Here is a 20,729-nt window from a genome sequence, read left to right as displayed (position 1 = left end):
GATAACGCTTTGCCTTTCCGAGCAGAAGACCTTCTTAGATGTGTCATTGTACATACTTATAACATTCTCATGTGAACACTCCGCTGCACGCCATCTTACAGTCTCAGAGTGTGCCCTCTTGTTACAACACTTCTCTATGTTAAATGTACAGTACTTTGTCAAATCCATTAATATACTTGAAGGTTTCTATCATCCATTCTCTGTTCTGCTTTCTAGGGTATATGTATTACGGTCCTTTAGAAGCGCTGATAGGCTCAGTGATGTAGACCATGCACTGTGTAAGTAGTCCTTTACTCTGTTTTACTTCTTCTCTGCCAGCTTATTTTTTTTTCATATTTTAGCCATAAGGCTCTTGCTCCTGTCACTTACAGCACTATACAATAAGTAAGCACAAAAGAACCTACCGAGTATCCTATACGTGCCTGTGCAAGAAATATGCAAACAAGGAGAGTTTTTCCAGCGAGCGTTGGAGGTACATTAGTAGACGTTTTTGAAAAAAACTTCTTGATATTTAATTACTCAAAAAGTTACATATAATACAAAAAATTCATCCCTCACCCCCTTCCCCCCCCCCTTGTTTGGATACAGCTGTGCTTAGTTTGGACTGAACTACATGCTGGAGCGTTAAAAATGGCCGTAACAGTGGTGAGATGAAATTTTTTTAAAAATAGCTATTTTCTTTTCCTTTAATGTGCAAGAAATATGTTTCTGAGTCTTTCTGAAGCTTATCTGGTCCATGAAATACAATAAATCATAGTTGTAAGGCCACTTATTAACAGGTTATAAAACAGCATAAAGGCTTATATGTTGCGGGTTTACGAGATGAGCCAGAAGACTGCAGTTTCTGATTTCTCCCACTCCTGCACGGATTAGAAGCACTTCGCCTTCTTATCAAACGGTGTAAATTTCTTTGGGCAGTGCAAAGGTTAATCTGCTCAATTGCGAGCACCTGGAGCTAAGGCTCTCAGCTGTGCACTCTTAGCCACTCCCATCTCCTATATAATCTGGGTCCTGGCTAACACTCATTGTCAGAGTTAGCTTTTGCTTCATGGCTGGAGGTTGTTGTTGGTGGGTATTATTGAAGAAGGTGTTTGGTGGATTTATCTGTGGCTGTTGCTAGGTTTTGACTGTGTGATAATTCGAATTTTTCTCCTACTTTGGTTTAACTCCATCCTCCACTCCCTGGTGTTTACCTCTGTTGTTTATGTGTGTATATTTGCATGTTTGGTTTTTTTTGTTAGTCTTGTTCTTATTACCTTGCTAGCCTGGTTGGTGTATTATGATACACTACTACTCCCATCTTCCCTGGGTGGGGAAAGGCTACAGACTGAGGGTAGATTCAGGAGCTAAGGCAAGGTACGTGGCCCAGGCATCTTCACCATCAGAAGTAATCCAGTGTTAGGGACAGGGAAGGAGCCCCTGGTACTGGGACACCCAACAGCAGAGTTGTGACATTATAACTCAAACAAAACTTTTCATGACCAAAGATGAGGCAAGGTTCTACCCATACAGGTGGCATACTTCTAACATATAGAAACTTAATACAAACAGATGAATATTTTACATCAATTTATCAACTTGTATTGTATAGCTAGAAATGGTTGAAGATTTAAAGCAGCACTAGAAAAGGGTCATTTTTAGGCCTCATTAAGACATCATTTTTTCTGGTACGAATGTTATCCGTGTTTTTCATGGGTAGCACTTCTTACCTATGATAGTCTATAAGGCTGTTCACATGTCTGATTTTATTTTTTGGACCTAGTGGTCAATTTAAAAAAAGTATACATGTTCGATTTTGATTTAAATGTCGGACCAAAATTGGCAATGCATCAGATCGACATCTAACTGTGGTCCGATTTTCACGGACTCTCAGAAAGGAAAAGGTAAAGAAACTTTTTTTTCTGCACGCACGAGAAAAACTCATGACACTGGGACAACACTTTGAATAAACTCTGATCAAAATAATCAGTCCATTTTTCTAATTTGTGGGAAATGCTGATATGTCACAAATTTGTGTCTTCTCAACCGCCGCCTTCTCTTTAAAGGGAACCTTATATAATGAAACCTGGCACTCAACTTATATGTGAAAGCGTTTTTTTATTTTCAGCAACAAACGTTTCGGTCATCAGTCTGACCTTCATCAGTTACATATAGAAGGTAATATCTATGGTGAATATGTGCTCCTGTGAGCAACAAAGGGGGAGTCTCCCTGTTTAAGATGGAAGTGTGTATGCAACCGCTGGCGTATGGCATGACGCGGTGTCCACCGCCCCCAACCCGACCTGTAAGAGAAGAAAAATAACTTTTATTATACTCACCTGTGGGGCAGTCTGGTCCGAGAGGTGTCACGCTTCTTCGTCTGGTGCCTACCTGCTTGCTTCATGTGGATGACGCATCCCTGCATCATCCACACAGACTCCTCAACACCGCGTTCCTGTGCAGATGAACTCCTCTTCCAGTTGAGGGCAAAGCAAAGTACTGCAGTGCGTAGGTGCCGGGAAAGGTCAAAGAACCCCGGCACTTGCGCACTGCAGTACTTTGCTCTGCCCTTAACAGGACAGAGAAGTAAGCCTGTGCAGGAGTGCGGTGCCAAGGAGAATGTGTGGAAGATGCAGGGACGCATCTTCCACACGAAGCAAGGAGGACGGCATTGCAAGAAGATGGGAGGGGCCAGACCAAGAAGAGCGACACCCCTCCGACCGGACCGCCACGCAGGTGAGTATGATAAAAGTTATTTTTCTTCTCTTACAGGTCGGGTTGGGGGCTTATATATAGTATCATAGAATGCTGTATATCAGCTCTGAAAGGTGATGGCAATAACTTATATCGGCTAAAACTAGTGACAGGTTCCTTTTAAAGGTTTTTCTTGATATATCTAATTGATAATACATGATAGCAGATTTGGGTTTCCAAGGTACCAGAAGTCTTCGAAAGCTAAGGCCCTGATTCATCAATGTGATTATGCCAGAATTCTGGCATAAATCTCTATGAAAAGTCGCAACATATTTGTATAATGAGGAGTTGCACAAAAAATGTGAGCCTTTCAGCATTTTCAAGCCAGTTTCATCCAACTCTGACAAAATGGGAGAAGATAGAATTGGATTTTGGTGCAATGTGGACATGATGCCATAACTCATCTAATTCATGACCAATGCCAGAAACCTTATTCCAGGCACTGAAATTAATTAATGGCATGGCGCACAGACTTGCACACAACTTTTAGGATGCTCCTAATTAATCAAGAGTTGTTTTAAACCTAATGGATCAGAAGAAACTTCAACATGTCCCCTCATCAAGACTGCTGTGACCGATGCAGGTCTTGGTGTATCAAGGCCTTAGCTTTTATTTTCTTCCAGAGATATAAGCAACAAGTTGTTGTGCTTACCTTCTGTACATCAACACTAAGTAAAAAAGGCCTTTGAAAGCCAAAATGTCTTGTTGCTTTCATGCAAAAATAAAAGCTCTATTTTAAGCTGCTATTTCAATAACAAGATCAACCAAATCAGGAAAGTCTTTACTACTCAACCAACACAAGCCCTGTGTATACCAGACCACTACCCTCCCCTACTATCCTTCCCCACCATTATTGAAGTAGAGTTTACTCATCTCCTCTCCAAATTACACCTCACCACCTGCACACCTGACTCCATCCCATCCCACCTCCTCCCTAAACTCATCACCACGCTCATCCCAAGCCTAACCCATCTCTTCAACTTATCAATAACTTCTAGTACCTTTCCTTCTTTCAAACATGCCACAATTACACCTATCCTGAAGAAGCCATCCCTCAACTCGACCTCTACATCCAGCTATCGACCCATATCACTGCTCCTGTTCACCTCCAAACTCCTCGAAAAGGATGCACATACTGTACTTTCCTCCCATCTCTCATCTAACCTACTCTTTCACTACCTTAAATCCTGTTTACATCCCCACCATTCCCCTAAAACAGCCCTAACCAAAATTAACAATGATTCCTTCTAGATTTGTCCTCTGCCTTCGACACAGTCGACTACTCCCTCCTACTACAGATCCTTTCTTCCCTTGGTATGAAAGACTTTGCCATCTCCTAGATCTCCTCTCACCTTTCTAACTGCATATTTAGCATCTCCCACTCCCCCATTTACTCTTCATTCCATCCTCTCTCTATCAGAGTCCCTCAAGGCTCTGGCTTGGAAACCTTATTCTTCTCCATCTATACATTTGGCCTGGGACAACTCATAAGTCCCATGGCTTCAAGTATCATCTATAAGCTGATGACACTCAGATCTAAACCTCTGGCCCAGACATTACCTCTCTGCTGTCCAGAATCCCGGAGTGTCTAGCAGCCATATCCTCCTACTTCTCTTGCATCCTAATGGTACCGTCACACTCAGCAACTTTGCAAAGAAAACGACAACAATCCGTGACGTTGCAGCGCCCTGGATAGCGATCTCGTTGTGTTTGACATGCAGCAGCGATCTGGATCCCGCTGTGCCATCGCTGGTCGGAGCTAGAAGTCCAGAACTTTATTTTGTCGCCAGGTCGGCGTGTATCGTCATGTTTGACATCAAAAGCAATGACGCCAGCAATGAGCATAGGGCCCCTAGATGTGTGTCGGATCGGTACTCTCTGGCTGTTTGACATGGAGCTAACAACCAGCGAGAACGAGAAGTGAGTCGCCGTTACACCACTGGATCGCTCCTGCATCGTTCTGGAGTTGCTGTGTTTGACGTCTCTACAGCGACCTAAACAGTGACGCTCCAGCGATCTAGTTTAGGTCGGCTCATTGTCTATATTGCTGCAGCGTCGCTGAGTGTGACGGTACCTTAAAGCTCATTGTAGTCAAAACTGAGCTCACCATTTTTCGTCCATCTCACCTATCTGATCTATTTATCCCTACCTGATCTATCTATCACAATAAATAACATCATGCTTTCCCTTGTACCTGAAGTCTTCTGCCTCGGAGTAACCCTCAACTCTACCTTGTCCTTCAAACCACCAACTCCTCGCCACATTCTGATGCCTTCAACTCAGAAATATTTCCCGAATCCGTTCCTTCCTCAACCTCCAATCTACTAAAATACTGATACATGCCTTCATCATCTCTTGCCTCGACTACTGCAATATCCTCCTCTGTGGACTTCCTGCTAACATTCTTGCACCTCTTCAATCTGTCCTTAACTTTATGGCACAACTAATTCACCTCTCTACTCGCTACTCTTCAGTTTCTCACCACTACCAGAGCAGTCGCTTCACCAACACCAGAGATGTTGAGAACCCCCCAAACCAACTGTTTCCTTTCCCTTTATCACGTATAATGTAAGACCACAAGGGTAGGGTCCTCTTCCCTCTGTACCTGTCAGTCACTATTAGTTTGTTCAATGTAATTCTCCTCATGTACAGCACCATGAAATCTATGGTGCTCTAAAAATAAATAATAATAATAATTTTTGAAAAAACTATTGGTGCCTTTGGAAACCATTACTCTCATAGACATATTATGAGGTTGAATACGTCTCGAAGCTCAACTGATTTTTTGTATCATAGTTTTGCTAAAACAACTGCTTATCAAGGATCGTATTGCCATTTCTAGATTGCATCAATTTCCAGAATAAAAAAAACAATCCAAAACAACCCACCAGTATGGACAAAGCCCAAATGAAAATTTAAGCGACGCCAATGAAGAAAAAAAGTCTGCTTTCCTCCCAGATTAGGAGAAAACTCTTTCAACGCTTTTCCGCTAATAATAATTTCAGCCATTTTTGGCTAAATAAAGCTTAGTAGATAGCAATGAGGGCATATAAAGTAACATACAGCTGTTTTTTTAACACTGCATAGAGAAAAGTAGATTTGGCTTTTCTAAATCCATGCCTTCCTTCAACCCTCCCCCTATCCTGTTCTTTAGTGGAGGTTTATCACTTATCAGAGTGACAGGGTGAGATCTACACTGGTATTTTATCTCTTGTCTGTGGCACTGTCCCTTTGCAGAGGAGACGCCACATGCATTAGGGACTCATAGTGCAGCTAGTACATTCTTCTGTTACATCCAAAATCCTTTTTCCCCACTGCTGAGAAGTCAAGTGAACTCTGTTATGGAGAAATTAGCATATGACATGTTGGAGAAACTAATGGAATACATAGAATCTAAATAAGGGTGTTTTATAGAAACATTTTGCTTATTGTACATATCATATTTTATAATTTAATGGGTATGAATCAACAAATGCTAATCAGTAATACATTTTAGTACATTTTTATGTTTTGATTTATTACATGCATTGCTATATCCATAGCAGAAAAATTTCCAACAAAAGTTAAAAAAACCTTAGAAATAATGTATTTCTATTAAAGAGGTTTTCCCACAAAGTTCGCTTTAATCAGTAGATTTTAGAATAAAAATAAAATCCCACAACTGGATGTGTTAAAAAAATGTTCCTGTGGTGAGATAATTTTATAAATGTGCCCCTTCTGTGTACTGTGTATCTGACCGAGCAGGAGCATAGTCTGAACGTATCACAGCTCCTGGACAGGGGAGTATGCAGAAGAGTATACAGACAGGCAGAAGCACTAGGGGTTAAGCTGGGGGGGAGCAAAACATTTGAGTGAGCCCCTAACCAGGTAACCCTGATTACAACTATGATGGTGCAGCCTAATTGTGGGTATACGGGAACGACAGAAGATGACTGGGCTGTTATTGAAACTATTCTTTATGCAAAGACCCACACCGATACTATATGGTGACTCTACAGGGCGGGCTATTTATATGGATACACCTAAATAAAATGGGAATGGTTGGTGATATCAACTTCCTGTTTGTGGCACATTAGTATATGGGAGGGGGAAAACTTTTCAAGATGAGTGGTGACCTTGGCATGCCATTTTGAAGTCGGCCATTTTGGATCAAACTTTATTTTTTCCAATGGTAAGAGGGTCATGTGACACATTTTACTTGAAAAACAATGGTGTACTTGGTTTTAACGTAACTTTATTCTTTCATTAGTTATTTACAAGTTTATGACCAATTATAAAATGTGTTCAAAGTACTGCCCATTGTGTTGGATTGTCAATGCAACCCTCTTCTCCCACTCTTGACACCCTGATAGCAACACTGCAGAAGAAATGCTAGCACAGGCTTCCAGTATCCGTTGTTTCAGATGCTGCACATCTCGCAACTTCACAGCATAGAAAATTGCCTTCAGATGACCCCAAAGATAAAAGTCTAAGAAGGTCAGATCGGGAGACCTTGGTGGCCATTCAACTGGCCCACAATGACCAATTCACTTTCCAGGAAACTGTTCATGTAGGAATGCTCGGACCTGACACCCATAATGTGGTGGTGCCCCATCTTGCTGGAAAAACTCAGGGAAGTTGCCATCTTCAGTGCATAAAGAGGGCAACACATCATCCTGTTGAAATTTCATATATCCAGTGGCATTGAGGTTTTCATTGATGAAGAATGGCCCCACTATCTTTGTACCCCATATACCACACCATACCATCAATTTTTGTGTTCCAACAGTCTTGGAGGGATCTATCCACTGTGGGTTAGTGTCAGACCAATAGCGGTGGTTTTGTTTGTTAACTTCACCAATCACAAAAAAGTTTGCCTCATCACTGAACATAATGTTCTGTGTAAACAGAGGGTCCTGTTCCAATTTTTGCTTTGCCTATTCCGCAAATTCAGCACGCCGATCTGGTTCATCCTCATTGAAATGCTGCAGTAGCTGGATTTTGTAAGGGTGCCATTTGTAAGTAGCTAATATCCGCCAAAGGGATGTTCAACTGATGCCACTCTCCAGTGACATGCGGCGAGTGCTACGCTGTGGACTCTTGCTGAATGAAGCTAGGACAGCCACTGATGTTTCTTCATTATGTGGTGACAGTTTTCTTGCATCCACAGTTTGGCAAATCCAACACTGAACCTGTTTCACGAAATTTGGCAAGCAACTTGCTAACCGTAGCATTGGATATGTGTTCCTCTTAGTGCTCCCCATAACAATGCCCACCACTGTGCCTATTATAAAGTAAAATACCTTCTTTGTGCCATCTAGATTGGAAAATTGCTCCATAGAAAATAATAATGCACAGTGCAGGTGCCCTTGAAAACAGTGTCCACATTTTGCTCCTATAAAACGATAATGCCCCTTGTGCGCCTTTAACGGTCACGATGCAATGAATACCCCCATAAACTACTGCTTCTTAAGTACCCACTTAACATTTAATAATGTTCCCTGAGTCTCACCATGTATAATTCCCCTATACATAGTATAATAGCTTCACAGTTTCCCTATACACAGTATAATGGGCCCACAGTTCCCCTATACACAGTATGATGGGTCCACAGCTCCCCTATATATAGTTTGAAGGGCCCACACCTCCTCTATACATAGTATGATGTCCCTATTGCCAACTTAAAACACAGCATAATAACAGTAGTCATCTCATTGTGTGATGGCCCCTACACTGTATAATGCCCCCCCCCCACTGTTTAATGGCTCCAAAAGTAGCACTGTAGCACCCACACTGTATAATTGCCTACACAATCTATATATATAATTGTCTAAGAGTTTTTCCGTCTATCTGTCCTGGAAATCCCGCGTCTCTGATTGGTCGAGGCCGCCAGGCATCGACCAATCAGCGACGGGCACAGCATGGCGACGATGATGTCATAAAGGTTGCCTTGACCAATCAGCGACGGGCACACTCTGCCGCGAATTCTGGAATCATCATTGTCCATATACTACGGGGACATGCATATTCTAGAATACCCGATGCGTTAGAATCGGGCCACAATCTAGTCTATATATATAATTGTCTAAGGGTTTTTCCGTCTGTCTGTCTGTCTGTCCTGGAAATCCCGCGTCTCTGATTGGTCGAGGCCACCAGGCCTCGACCAATCAGCGACGGGCACAGCGACGATGATGTCATAAAGGACGTAGACATCCCGCGTCTCTGATCGGTCGAGGCTGCCAGGCCTCGACCAATGAGCGACGGGCACAGCGACGATGATGTCATAAAGGACGTAGAAATCCCACTTTTCTGATTCAGAGATGGGCACAGTATCGGCGTAGATGTCATAATGGTTGCCATGGCGATGATGATGTCATAAAGGTTGCCTCGACCAATCAGCGACGGGCACACTCTGCCGCGAATTCTGGAATCATCATTGTCCATATACTACGGGGACATGCATATTCTAGAATACCCGATGCGTTAGAATCGGGCCACAATCTAGTATATAATAAACCATTGCACAATTGCCCCTACAGTAGCTCCTACACTGTTTAATGGTCCCAATAGACGCCCTGCACTATACAATAGCTCACACAGTGTATAATGGCCCTCACACTGTATAATGACCTCCAGAGTAGTCCCCACACTTTATGATGGCTGCCACACATATGACGGCCACTACAGTAGCCACCAAATTGTATAATTTCCTACACACTGTATGATGGACCCTCACAGTAATCCCTGTACTCTATGATAGCTCCCACAAACTGTATAATATCCTCCATAGTAATCCCCGCACTGTATATTGGCACCCACTGCAGATCCAGATATCTTTAATGGTCTCCACAGTAGCACCCACACTGTATAATTGCCCGCACAGTATATAATAAACCACATACTGTATAATTGCTCCATGTAGCCTGGACATTTGCTCCTTTGTCGTGTTTTGGTCCCTAAACTTTGTGAGGGCCCCATACTGTATAAGGGCCCCCCTCAGTAGTTCCTACAATGTATGAGGGCCCCCCAGCTATGAGAGAGAAGACCAACATGCTGATGTCATCATGCCGACGCATACACAGGACATGAGTTCCAGAGCGATAATGTCACTGGCTCGGAACTATGATATCTTGTGTGTGCACCAGCGCCTTACTCAGTGCATAATTCGAGAGTTCTGTAGACAACAGGCTTAAAGTGACTTGCAGTTTACGGAACAGAGAGCAGAAGTGCAGGTATATCATGTCTCCCTGATCTATCGCAGAGCTTAACCATATTGGCTTGCTGTGAACGCCTATACAGTTGAGAGTGACGATAGCTCAGAGTTACTACTTTCTCTGCACCCCTGGTAGCTATACTCCTGCAGACAGGACAACATGGGATCCCAGCTGCTGCTTTCTGAGGTAAAATATTTCCCTGCCTGTTTTTAACCCCTTAGCGACCGCCGATACGCCTTTTAACGGCGGCCGCTAAGGGTACTTAAACCACAGCGCCGTTAATTAACGGCGCTGTGGAAAAAGTCCATAGCGCCCCCCAGAGGCCGATTTTCTCCGAGGTCTCGGCTGCCGAGGGTAGCCGAGACCCCAGAGAACATGATTCGGGGTTTTTTTTACCCACCCCGCATTTGCGATCGCCGGTAATTAACCGTTTACCGGCGATCGCAAAAAAAAAAAAAACGCGATCTCTTTTTAATTTCTCTGTCCTCCGATGTGATCGCACATCGGAGGACAGAGAAAAGGGGTCCCAGGTGGCCCCCCAATACTCACCTAGCTCCCCCGATGCTCCTCGTGTCTCCCGGTGGGCGCCGCCATCTTCAAAATGGCGGGCGCATGCGCAGTGCGCCCGCCGGCCGGCACCGGGAGAATCTTTGGGGTCTCGGCTGCCAGGGGTAGCCGAGACCCCAAAGAGCATGATCGGGGTCGGTATTACCGACCCCTGTTTTGCGATCGCCGGTAATTAACTGTTTACCGGCGACCGCAAAAAAAAAAAAAGTAAAGTGTAATTCTCTGTCCTCTGATGTGATCGCACATCAGAGGACCGAGAAATAGGGGGATTCGGGGACCCTAGCATACTCACCTAGGTCCCTGGATTCTCTTGCTGCTCCTCCTGGCCGCCGGCAGAAGAACATGGCGGACGCATGCCCAGTGCGCCCGCCATCTGTCTCCATCTGCCGGCCGGCAGGAGAACAGCAGTTGGGGCTAAAATTAGGGTTAGGGGTAGGGTTAGGGGTAGGGTTAGGGGTAGGATTAGGGGTAGGGTTAGGGTTAGGGGTAGGGTTAGGGGTAGGGGTAGGGTTAGGGGTAGGGTTAGGGTTAGGGTTAGGGGTAGGGTTAGGGTTAGGGTTAGGGGTAGGGGTAGGGCTAGGGTTAAGGGTAGGGTTAGGGTTAGGGTTAGGGTTGGGGCTAAATTTAGGGTTAGGGTTGGGGCTAAATTTAGGGTTAGGGTTGGGGCTAAATTTAGGGTTAGGCTTCTTTCACACTTACGTCGGTACGGGGCCGTCGCAATGCGTCGGCCCGACATACCGACGCACGTTGTGAAAATTGTGCACAACATGGGCAGCAGCTGTAGTTTTTCAACGCATCCGCTGCCCAATCTATGTCCTGGGGAGGAGGGGGCGGAGTTACGGCCACGCATGCGCGGTCAGAAATGGCGGATGCGACGTACAAAAAAACGTTTCATTGAACGTTTTTTTGTGCCGACGCTCCACCAAAACACAACTGATCCAGTGCACGACGGACGCGACGTGTGGCCATCCGTCACGATCCTTCGGCAATACAAGTCTATGGGCAAAAAACGCATCCTGCGGGCACATTTGCAGGATCCGTTTCTTGTCCAAAACGACGGATTGCGACGGAATGCCAAACGACGCAAGTGTGAAAGTAGCCTTAGGGCTAGGGTTAGGGTTGGGGCTAAAGTTAGGGCTAGGGTTGGGGCTAAAGTTAGGGTTAGAGCTGGGATTAGGGTTAGGGTTTGGATTAGGGTTGGTATTAGGGTTAGGGTTGGCATTAGGGTTACGCTTGGGATTAGGGTTAGGTTTGGGATTAGGGTTAAGGTTAGGGTTGTGATTAGGGGTGTATTGGGATTAGGGTTAGGTTTGAGGTTAGGGTTGAGATTAGGATTAGGGGTGTGTTGGATTTAGGGTTTTGATTAGGGTTATGGTTAGGGTTGACATTAGGGTTGTTTTGGGGTAAGGGTTGTGATTATGGTTAGGGTTAGTGATTAGGATTATGGATCAGGTTGGGATTAGGGTTAGGGGTGTGTTGGGGTGAGGGTTGGAGCTAGAATTGGGGGGTTTCCACTGTTTAGGTACATCAGGGGGTCTCCAAACACGACAGCCAATTTTGCGCTCAAAAAGTCAAATGGTGCTCCCTCCCTTCTGAGCTCTGCCATGCGCCCAAACAGTGGTTTACCCCCACATATGGGGCATCAGCATACTCGGGATAAATTGGACAACAACATCTGGGGTCCAATTTCTCTTGTTACCCTTGTGAAAATAAAAACTTGGGGGCTACAAATCTTTTTTGTGAAAAAAAAAATATTTTTTATTTTCACGACTCTGCATTCTAAACTTCTGTGAAGCACTTGGGCATTCAAAGTTCTCACCACACATCTAGATAAGTTCCTTGGGGGGTCTAGTTTCCAAAATGGGGTCACTTGTGGGGGGTTACTACAGTTTAGGTACATCAGGGGCTCTGCAATTGCAACATAATGCCCACAGACCATTCTATCAAAGTCTGCATTCCAAAAAGGCGTTCCTTCCCTTCCGAGCTCTGCCGTGCGCCCAAACAGTGGTTTACCCCCACATATGGCACATCAGCGTACTCGGGATAAATTGGACAACAATTATTGCAGTCCAATTTCTCCTGTTACCCTTGTGAAAATAAAAACTTGGGGGCTACAATATCTTTTTTGTGGAAAAAAAATATTTTTTATTTTCACGACTCTGCATTCTAAACTTCTGTGAAGCACTTGGGCATTCAAAGTTCTCACCACACATCTAGATAAGTTCCTTGGGGGGTCTAGTTTCCAAAATGTGGTCACTTGTGGGGGGTTACTACAGTTTAGGTACATCAGGGGCTCTGCAATCGCAACATAATGCCCACAGACCATTCTATCAAAGTCTGCATTCCAAAAAGACGCTCCTTCCCTTCCGAGCTCTGCCGTGCGCCCAAACAGTGGTTTACCCCTACATATGGTGCATCAGCATACTCGGGATAAATTGGACAACAACTATTGCAGTCCAATTTCTCCTGTTACCCTTGTGAAAATAAAAACTTGGGGGCTACAATATCTTTTTTGTGGAAAAAATTTTTTTTTTTTATTTTCACGACTCTGCATTCTAAACTTCTGTGAAGCACTTGGGCATTCAAAGTTCTCACCACACATCTAGATAAGTTCCTTGGGGGGTCTAGTTTCCAAAATGGGGTCACTTGTGGAGGGTTTCTACTGGTTAGGTACATCAGGGGCTCTGCAAACGCAACATAATACCTGCAGACCATTCTATCAAAGTCTGCATTCCAAAACGGCGCTCCTTCCTTCCGAGCTCTGCCGTGCGCCCAAACAGTGATTTACCCCCACATATGGGGTACCAGCATACTCAGGACAAATTGGACAACAACTATTGCAGTCCAATTTCTCCTGTTACCCTTGTGAAAATAAAAACTTGGGGGCTACAATATCTTTTTTGTGGAAAAAAATTTTTTTTTTTATTTTCACGACTCTGCATTCTAAACTTCTGTGAAGCACTTGGGCATTCAAAGTTCTCACCACACATCTAGATAAGTTCCTTGGGGGGTCTAGTTTCCAAAATGGGGTCACTTGTGGAGGGTTTCTACTGGTTAGGTACATCAGGGGCTCTGCAAACGCAACATAATACCTGCAGACCATTCTATCAAAGTCTGCATTCCAAAACGGCGCTCCTTCCTTCCGAGCTCTGCCGTGCGCCCAAACAGTGATTTACCCCCACATATGGGGTACCAGCATACTCAGGACAAATTGGACAACAACTTTTGGGGTCCAATTTCTCTTGTTACCCTTGTGAAAATAAAAACTTGGGGGCTAAAAAATCTTTTTTTGTGGAAAAAAATAATATTTTTTATTTTCACGGCTCTGCATTATAAACTTCTGTGAAGCACTTGGGCATTCAAGGTTCTCACCACACATCTAGATAAGTTCCATGGGGGGTCTAGTTTCCAAAAACGGCACTCTTTCTCTTCCAAGCTCTGCGGTGCGCCCAAACAGTGGTTTACCCCCACATATTGGGTATCGACGTACTCAGGAGAAATTGCACAACAACTTTAGTGGTCTAATTTCTCCTGTTACCCTTGTGAAAATAAAAATTTGTGGGCAAAAAGATCATTTTTGTAGAAAAAATGCAATTTTTTTTTCACGGCTCTACGTTATAAACTTCTGTGAAGCACATGGGGGTTCAAAGTGCTCGCCACACATCTAGATAAGTTCCTTAAGGGGTCTAGTTTCCAAAATGGTGTCACTTGTGGGGGGTTTCCACTGTTTAGGCACATCAGGGGCTCTCCAAACGCGACATGGCGTCCAATCTCAATTCCAGCCAATTCTACATTGAAAAAGTAAAACGGCACTCCTTCTCTTCCAAGCTCTGCAGTGCGCCCTAACAGTTGTTTACCCCCACATATTTAGTATCAGAGTACTCAGGAGAAATTGCACAACAACTTTTGTGGTCTAATTTCTCCTGTTACCCTTGTGAAAATAAAAATTTGTGGGCAAAAAATCATTTTTGTAGAAAAAATGCGATTTTTTTTTCACGGCTCTACGTTATAAACTTCTGTGAAGCACATGGGGGTTCAAAGTGCTCGCCACACATCTAGATAAGTTCCTTAAGGGGTCTAGTTTCCAAAATGGTGTCACTTGTGGGGGGTTTCCACTGTTTAGGCACATCAGGGGCTCTCCAAACGCGACATGGCGTCCAATCTCAATTCCAGCCAATTCAACATTGAAAAAGTAAAACGGCGCTCCTTCACTTCCAAGCTCTGCGGTGCGCCCAAACAGTGGTTTACCCTCACATATGGGGTATCGACGTATTCAGGAGAAATCGCACAACAACTTTTGTGGTCTAATTTCTCCTGTTACCCTTGTGAAAATAAGAATTTGTGGGCGAAAAGATCATTTTTGTGTAAACAAAAGCGATTTATTTTCACGGCTCTACGTTATAAACTTCTGTGAAGCACTTGGGGGTTCAAAGTGCTCACCACACATCTAGATAAGTTCCTTAAGGGGTCTAGTTTCCAAAATGGTGTCACTTGTGGGGAGTTTCCACTGTTTAGGCACATCAGGGGCTCTCTAAACGTGACATGGTGTCCGATCTCAATTCCAGCCAATTCTGCATTGAAAAAGTCAAACGGCGCTCCTTCACTTCTAAGTTCTGCGGTGCGCCCTAACAGTGGTTTACCCCCACATATGGGGTATTGGCGTATTCAGGAGAAATTGCATAACAAAATTTATGGTTACATTTCTGTTTTTACGCTTGTGAAAATAAAAAAAATGGTTCTGAATTAAGATGTTTGCAAAAAAAAGTTAAATGTTCATTTTTTCCTTCCACATTGTTTCAGTTCCTGTGAAGCACGTAAAGGGTTAATAAACTTCTTGAATGTGGTTTTGAGAACCTTGAGGGGTGTAGTTTTTAGAATGGTGTCACACTTCATTATTTTCTATCATATAGACCCCTCAAAATGACTTCAAATGTGATGTGGTCCCTAAAAAAAAATGGTGTTGTAAAAATGAGAAATTGCTGGTCAACTTTTAACCCTTATAACTCCCTAACAAAAAAAATTATGTTTCCAAAATTGTGCTGATGTAAAGTAGACATGTGGGAAATGTTATTTATTAACTAATTTTTGTGACATATCTCTCTGATTTAAGGGCATAAAAATACAAAGTTTGAAAATTGCAAAATTTTAAAAATTTTCTCCATATTTCCGTTTTTTTCATAACTAATCGCAAGTAATATCGAAGAAATGTTACCACTAACATGAAGTACAATATGTCACGAAAAAACAATCTCAGAATCAGCGGGATCCGTTGAAGCGTTCCAGAGTTATAACCTCATAAAGTGACAGTGGTCAGAATTGCAAAAATTGGCCTGGTCATTAAGTACCAAATTGGCTCTGTCACTAAGGGGTTAAACAGATAGGGAGATTTTATTTACCTCACACAAATAATCAGCTGTGATCCCATGCTGTAATGTCTGTATACTACTAAGACCATGCCCTCTCTTGGATCTCCTCATACCTTACCAACCGCACATTTAGCGTTTCCTACTCCCATACTACCTCTTCATCTATCCCCCTCTCTGTTGTGTCCCCCAAGGCTCTGTCCTAGGGCCCTTACTTTTCTCAACCTATACACTCAGACTGGGACAACTCATAAGGTCCTATGGCTTCCAGTACCACTTTTATGCTGATGACACTCAGATCTACCTCTCTGGCACAGATGTCACCTCTCTGCTCTCCAGAATCCCAGAGTATCTATCAGCCATATCCTCCTTCTTCTCCTCTCGCTTCCTCAAGCTTAATGTGGCAAATCTGAACTAATTATCTTTCCTCCATTTCGCATATCTTCCCTACCTAATCTATCAAAATAAATGAAATCACACTTTCCCCTGTCCCCAAAATCCGCTGCCTCGGAGTAACTCTCGATTCTGCCCTGTCCTTCAAACCGCACATCCAAGCTCTCGCCACCTTCTGTCGCCTCCAGCTCAAAACTATTTCCAGAATCCATCAAACCACTCAACCTTCACGCTACCAAAATGCTTGTGCATGCCCTCATCATCTCCCGCCTCGACTACTGCAACATCCTCCTCTGTGGCTTACCTTCTAGCACTTCAATATATAATAACTTGGCATTCAGTATATGCAAAAATAGAAGTGTTTTTTATCGTACATCCAGACAAAAATTATTGGTGAACATTTTCGGTCCGTCATAGGACCTTCATCAGAACATTCTTTAACATGAACTATAATATACATAAAATGAAGGTAATTAGAAACAAGAAAATGTCACATAATGCAATATCAAATGGTTATAAATTGGCATATAGCATTGGTGATAATATGTCCAAAGGGTTGAAAATAGACGTGAATAAGTGACACCAGAAATTTTATCCAAATGTGCTCTGTGAGTTATATGATTCCAATGGAGGTTCAATCCGTGCTGTTATAATCAGTAAGGAAGATAACTGCAGTGATACAGACATGAAGGTGTACACGTGTTGGTGTACTAAAAGGCGAAGCACTGAAATATAGTGAAGGATACTTTGTATATCAACTTGGAGAAAAAATTCAACTTGAAGAAAAATTGAAGAGAAATTCAACGGCACTTGATAGGAGTGCTGGTGAATAGTGTTGAGCGATACCTTCCGATATCGGAAAGTATCGGTATCGGTTTGGATCGGCCGATATTCAAAAAATATCGGATATCGCCGATACCAATACCCGATCCCAATGCAAGTCAATGGGACCAAAATATCGGAATTAAAATAAACCCTTTCTTTCCTTGTAGGTTCATTCTACATGAAGGAAAACAACTAAGAATAATGTAGGATGTATTGTGGGAGGTGGCGGAGACATTAAAGGCAATGAGGTTTAGCCCAATCAAATAGAATAGCATGTTTTTTGTTTTTTTTAAGACGTTCGGAGTGAAAAAGATATTGAGTATGTAAATTTTTTTTTATTTTGTCAGATATTGATGTTTCACTATTCCACGCCCTTCCCCTTCTTTTTTTTTCTTTTTTTTTTTTTACTTTTCCCACACTTTCATCTTCATCATCATCAGCATCTTTGACATCAACTTCTTCTTCACCTTATTCATCTTCTTCTTCATCTTCTACCTATTTTTTTTTTAATTACATTCTTCATATTCATTTTATTCAACTATTATTATTCTTCCTATTCTACATATTCTTTTTATTCCACTGTTATTATTCTTCCTATTCTACTTCTTCATCATATTCTCATTTGTGACAGGCATTCCCGTAGTTGTTATCTATAAAAGTTGGAAGATTACACCTTCCGTTCTGCCAGTCACAAAAGTTACATTTGTCCGCGTTCAGTTTGGCCTGCAGCATCAGGCTTTATCCAGGGGCACCACGAGGAGGAACGGACTCACCCCCATACACTGCTTAGTCTTCTTCTGCATATAATTTAGATAATATCTTTTGCTCTGATATTAAGTCTTATGCTTAATGTTCTTCTGCTCTTTGTTCTGCTGCCTCTTGTTCTTCTGCTTCTCGGTCTTCCATGTCGTCGTCTCCAGGGTCGTCGTCTCCAGTGTCGTCATCTCCGCCGTCGTCGTCTCAGCCGTCGTCGTCTCCGCCGTCGTCGTCGTCGTCATCGGGGTGGTCTTCCGGGTCGTCGTCATCGGGGTGGTCTTCCGGGTTGTCGACGTTAGGGTCTTCAACTTGGAAATGTAGCAGAAGGTACAAGAAGGCTGAGAAAATGCCAAGAACCAGCTGATGGAACTGGAACTCGGATGGCTACCCGAAGGTTCAAGAGCCTATGGAACTACCGAGGACCAGCTGACGTTACTGGAACCCGGTTACTAAGCAGGAGGTACCCGTGCTAAAAAGCACTACCAAGGACCGCCTGACGTTGGCAGAACTCGGATACCCAGAAGGAGGCACCTAAGCCAAAGGCTCTGCCCGGAACCAGCTGACGTTACTGGAACCAGGATGGGGAGCAGAAGGTACAAGAGCAAAAGACACTGCCGAGAACCAGCTGACGGTACTGGAACCCGGATGGGTAGCCGAAGGTCCAAGAGCCAATGGAACTACCAAGGACCAGCTGACGTTACTGGAACCTGGTTACTAAGCAGGAGGTACCCGTGCCTGAAAGCACTACCAAAGACCACCTGACGTTGGTGGAACTTGGATACCCAGAAGGAGGCACCTAAGCCAAAGGCTCTGCCCGGAACCAGCTGACGGTACTGGAACCAGGATGGGGAGCAGAAGGTACAAGAGCAAAAGACACTGCCGAGAACCAGCTGACGGTGCTGGAACCAGGTGGTGGACCCGAAGGCCCACAGGAGAGGAGAGAACAGCTAGGCCGCGAGGCAGCCACAGTTACCGAACCCCAACAGTCCTACAGGGGGAGCTGGGCCGTCTGGCACTACAGAACCAGCCTTGACTACCAGTTCACGCAGCCCACATAGGAAGCTCCTAAACTGGAGGCACCCTGGAGTTGGCTAACTCGACCGCACCACGACGGGGCAAGCATAGGCGTCTCAGTGAAGTTGACACAACCCGGAAACAGCTGACGGTGCTGAAACCAGGCTTGGCACGAGGGAGTACCTGTGACAAGAACACTGCCGAGAACCAGCTGGCGGTGCTGGAACCCGGATGCGTTGACCCAGTGTGCAAGAGCCAATGGCACGACCGAGGACCAGCTGACGGTGCTGGAACCCGGTTACTAAGCTGTAGGTGCCCGCGCTTAAAAGCACTACCAAGGACCGCCTGGCGTTGGCGGAACTCGGATACCCAGGAGGAGGCACCTAAGCCAAAGGCTCGGCCCGGAACCAGCTGACGGTGCTGGAACCAGGTGGTGGACCCCAAGGCCCACAGGAGAGGAGAGAACAGCTAGGCCGCGAGGCAGCCGCAGTTACCGAACCCCAACAGTCCTACAGGGGGAGCTGGGCCTACTGGCACTACAGAACCAGCCTTGACTACCAGTTCACGCAGCCCACATAGGAAGCTCCTAAACTGGAGGCACCCTGGAGTTGGCTAACCCGACCGCACCACGACGAGGCAAGCATAGGTGTCTCAGTGAGCTTGACACAACCCGGAAACAGCTGACGGTGCTGAAACCAGGCTTGGCACGAGGGAGTACCTGTGACAAGAACACTGCCGAGAACCAGCTGGCGGTGCTGGAACCCGGATGCGTTGCCCCAGTGTGCAAGAGCCAATGGCACGACCGAGGACCAGCTGACGGTGCTGGAACCCGGTTACTAAGCTGTAGGTGCCCGCGCTTAAAAGCACTACCAAGGACCGCCTGGCGTTGGCGGAACTCGGATACCCAGGAGGAGGCACCTAAGCCAAAGGCTCGGCCCGGAACCAGCTGACGGTGCTGGAACCATGTGGTGGACCCCAAGGCCCACAGGAGAGGAGAGAACAGCTAGGCCGCGAGGCAGCCGCAGTTACCGAACCCCAACAGTCCTACAGGGGGAGCTGGGCCTACTGGCACTACAGAACCAGCCTTGACTACCAGTTCACGCAGCCCACATAGGAAGCTCCTAAACTGGAGGCACCCTGGAGTTGGCTAACTCGACCGCACCACGACGGGGCAAGCATAGGCGTCTCAGTGAAGTTGACACAACCCGGAAACAGCTGACGGTGCTGAAACCAGGCTTGGCACGAGGGAGTACCTGTGACAAGAACACTGCCGAGAACCAGCTGGCGGTGCTGGAACCCGGATGCGTTGCCCCAGTGTGCAAGAGCCAATGGCACGACCGAGGACCAGCTGACGGTGCTGGAACCCGGTTACTAAGCTGTAGGTGCCCGCGCTTAAAAGCACTACCAAGGACCGCCTGGCGTTGGCGGAACTCGGATACCCAGGAGGAGGCACCTAAGCCAAAGGCTCGGCCCGGAACCAGCTGACGGTGCTGGAACCAGGTGGTGGACCCCAAGGCCCACAGGAGAGGAGAGAACAGCTAGGCCGCGAGGCAGCCGCAGTTACCGAACCCCAACAGTCCTACAGGGGGAGCTGGGCCTACTGGCACTACAGAACCAGCCTTGACTACCAGTTCACGCAGCCCACATAGGAAGCTCCTAAACTGGAGGCACCCTGGAGTTGGCTAACCCGACCGCACCACGACGAGGCAAGCATAGGTGTCTCAGTGAGCTTGACACAACCCGGAAACAGCTGACGGTGCTGAAACCAGGCTTGGCACGAGGGAGTACCTGTGACAAGAACACTGCCGAGAACCAGCTGGCGGTGCTGGAACCCGGATGCGTTGCCCCAGTGTGCAAGAGCCAATGGCACGACCGAGGACCAGCT

This window comes from Ranitomeya imitator, chromosome 4, assembly GCF_032444005.1.
Source record: "Ranitomeya imitator isolate aRanImi1 chromosome 4, aRanImi1.pri, whole genome shotgun sequence".
NCBI classification, from domain to species: domain Eukaryota; kingdom Metazoa; phylum Chordata; class Amphibia; order Anura; family Dendrobatidae; genus Ranitomeya; species Ranitomeya imitator.
The sequence above is the reverse complement of the archived record's forward strand: the minus strand, read 5'-3'. Positions refer to the sequence as shown.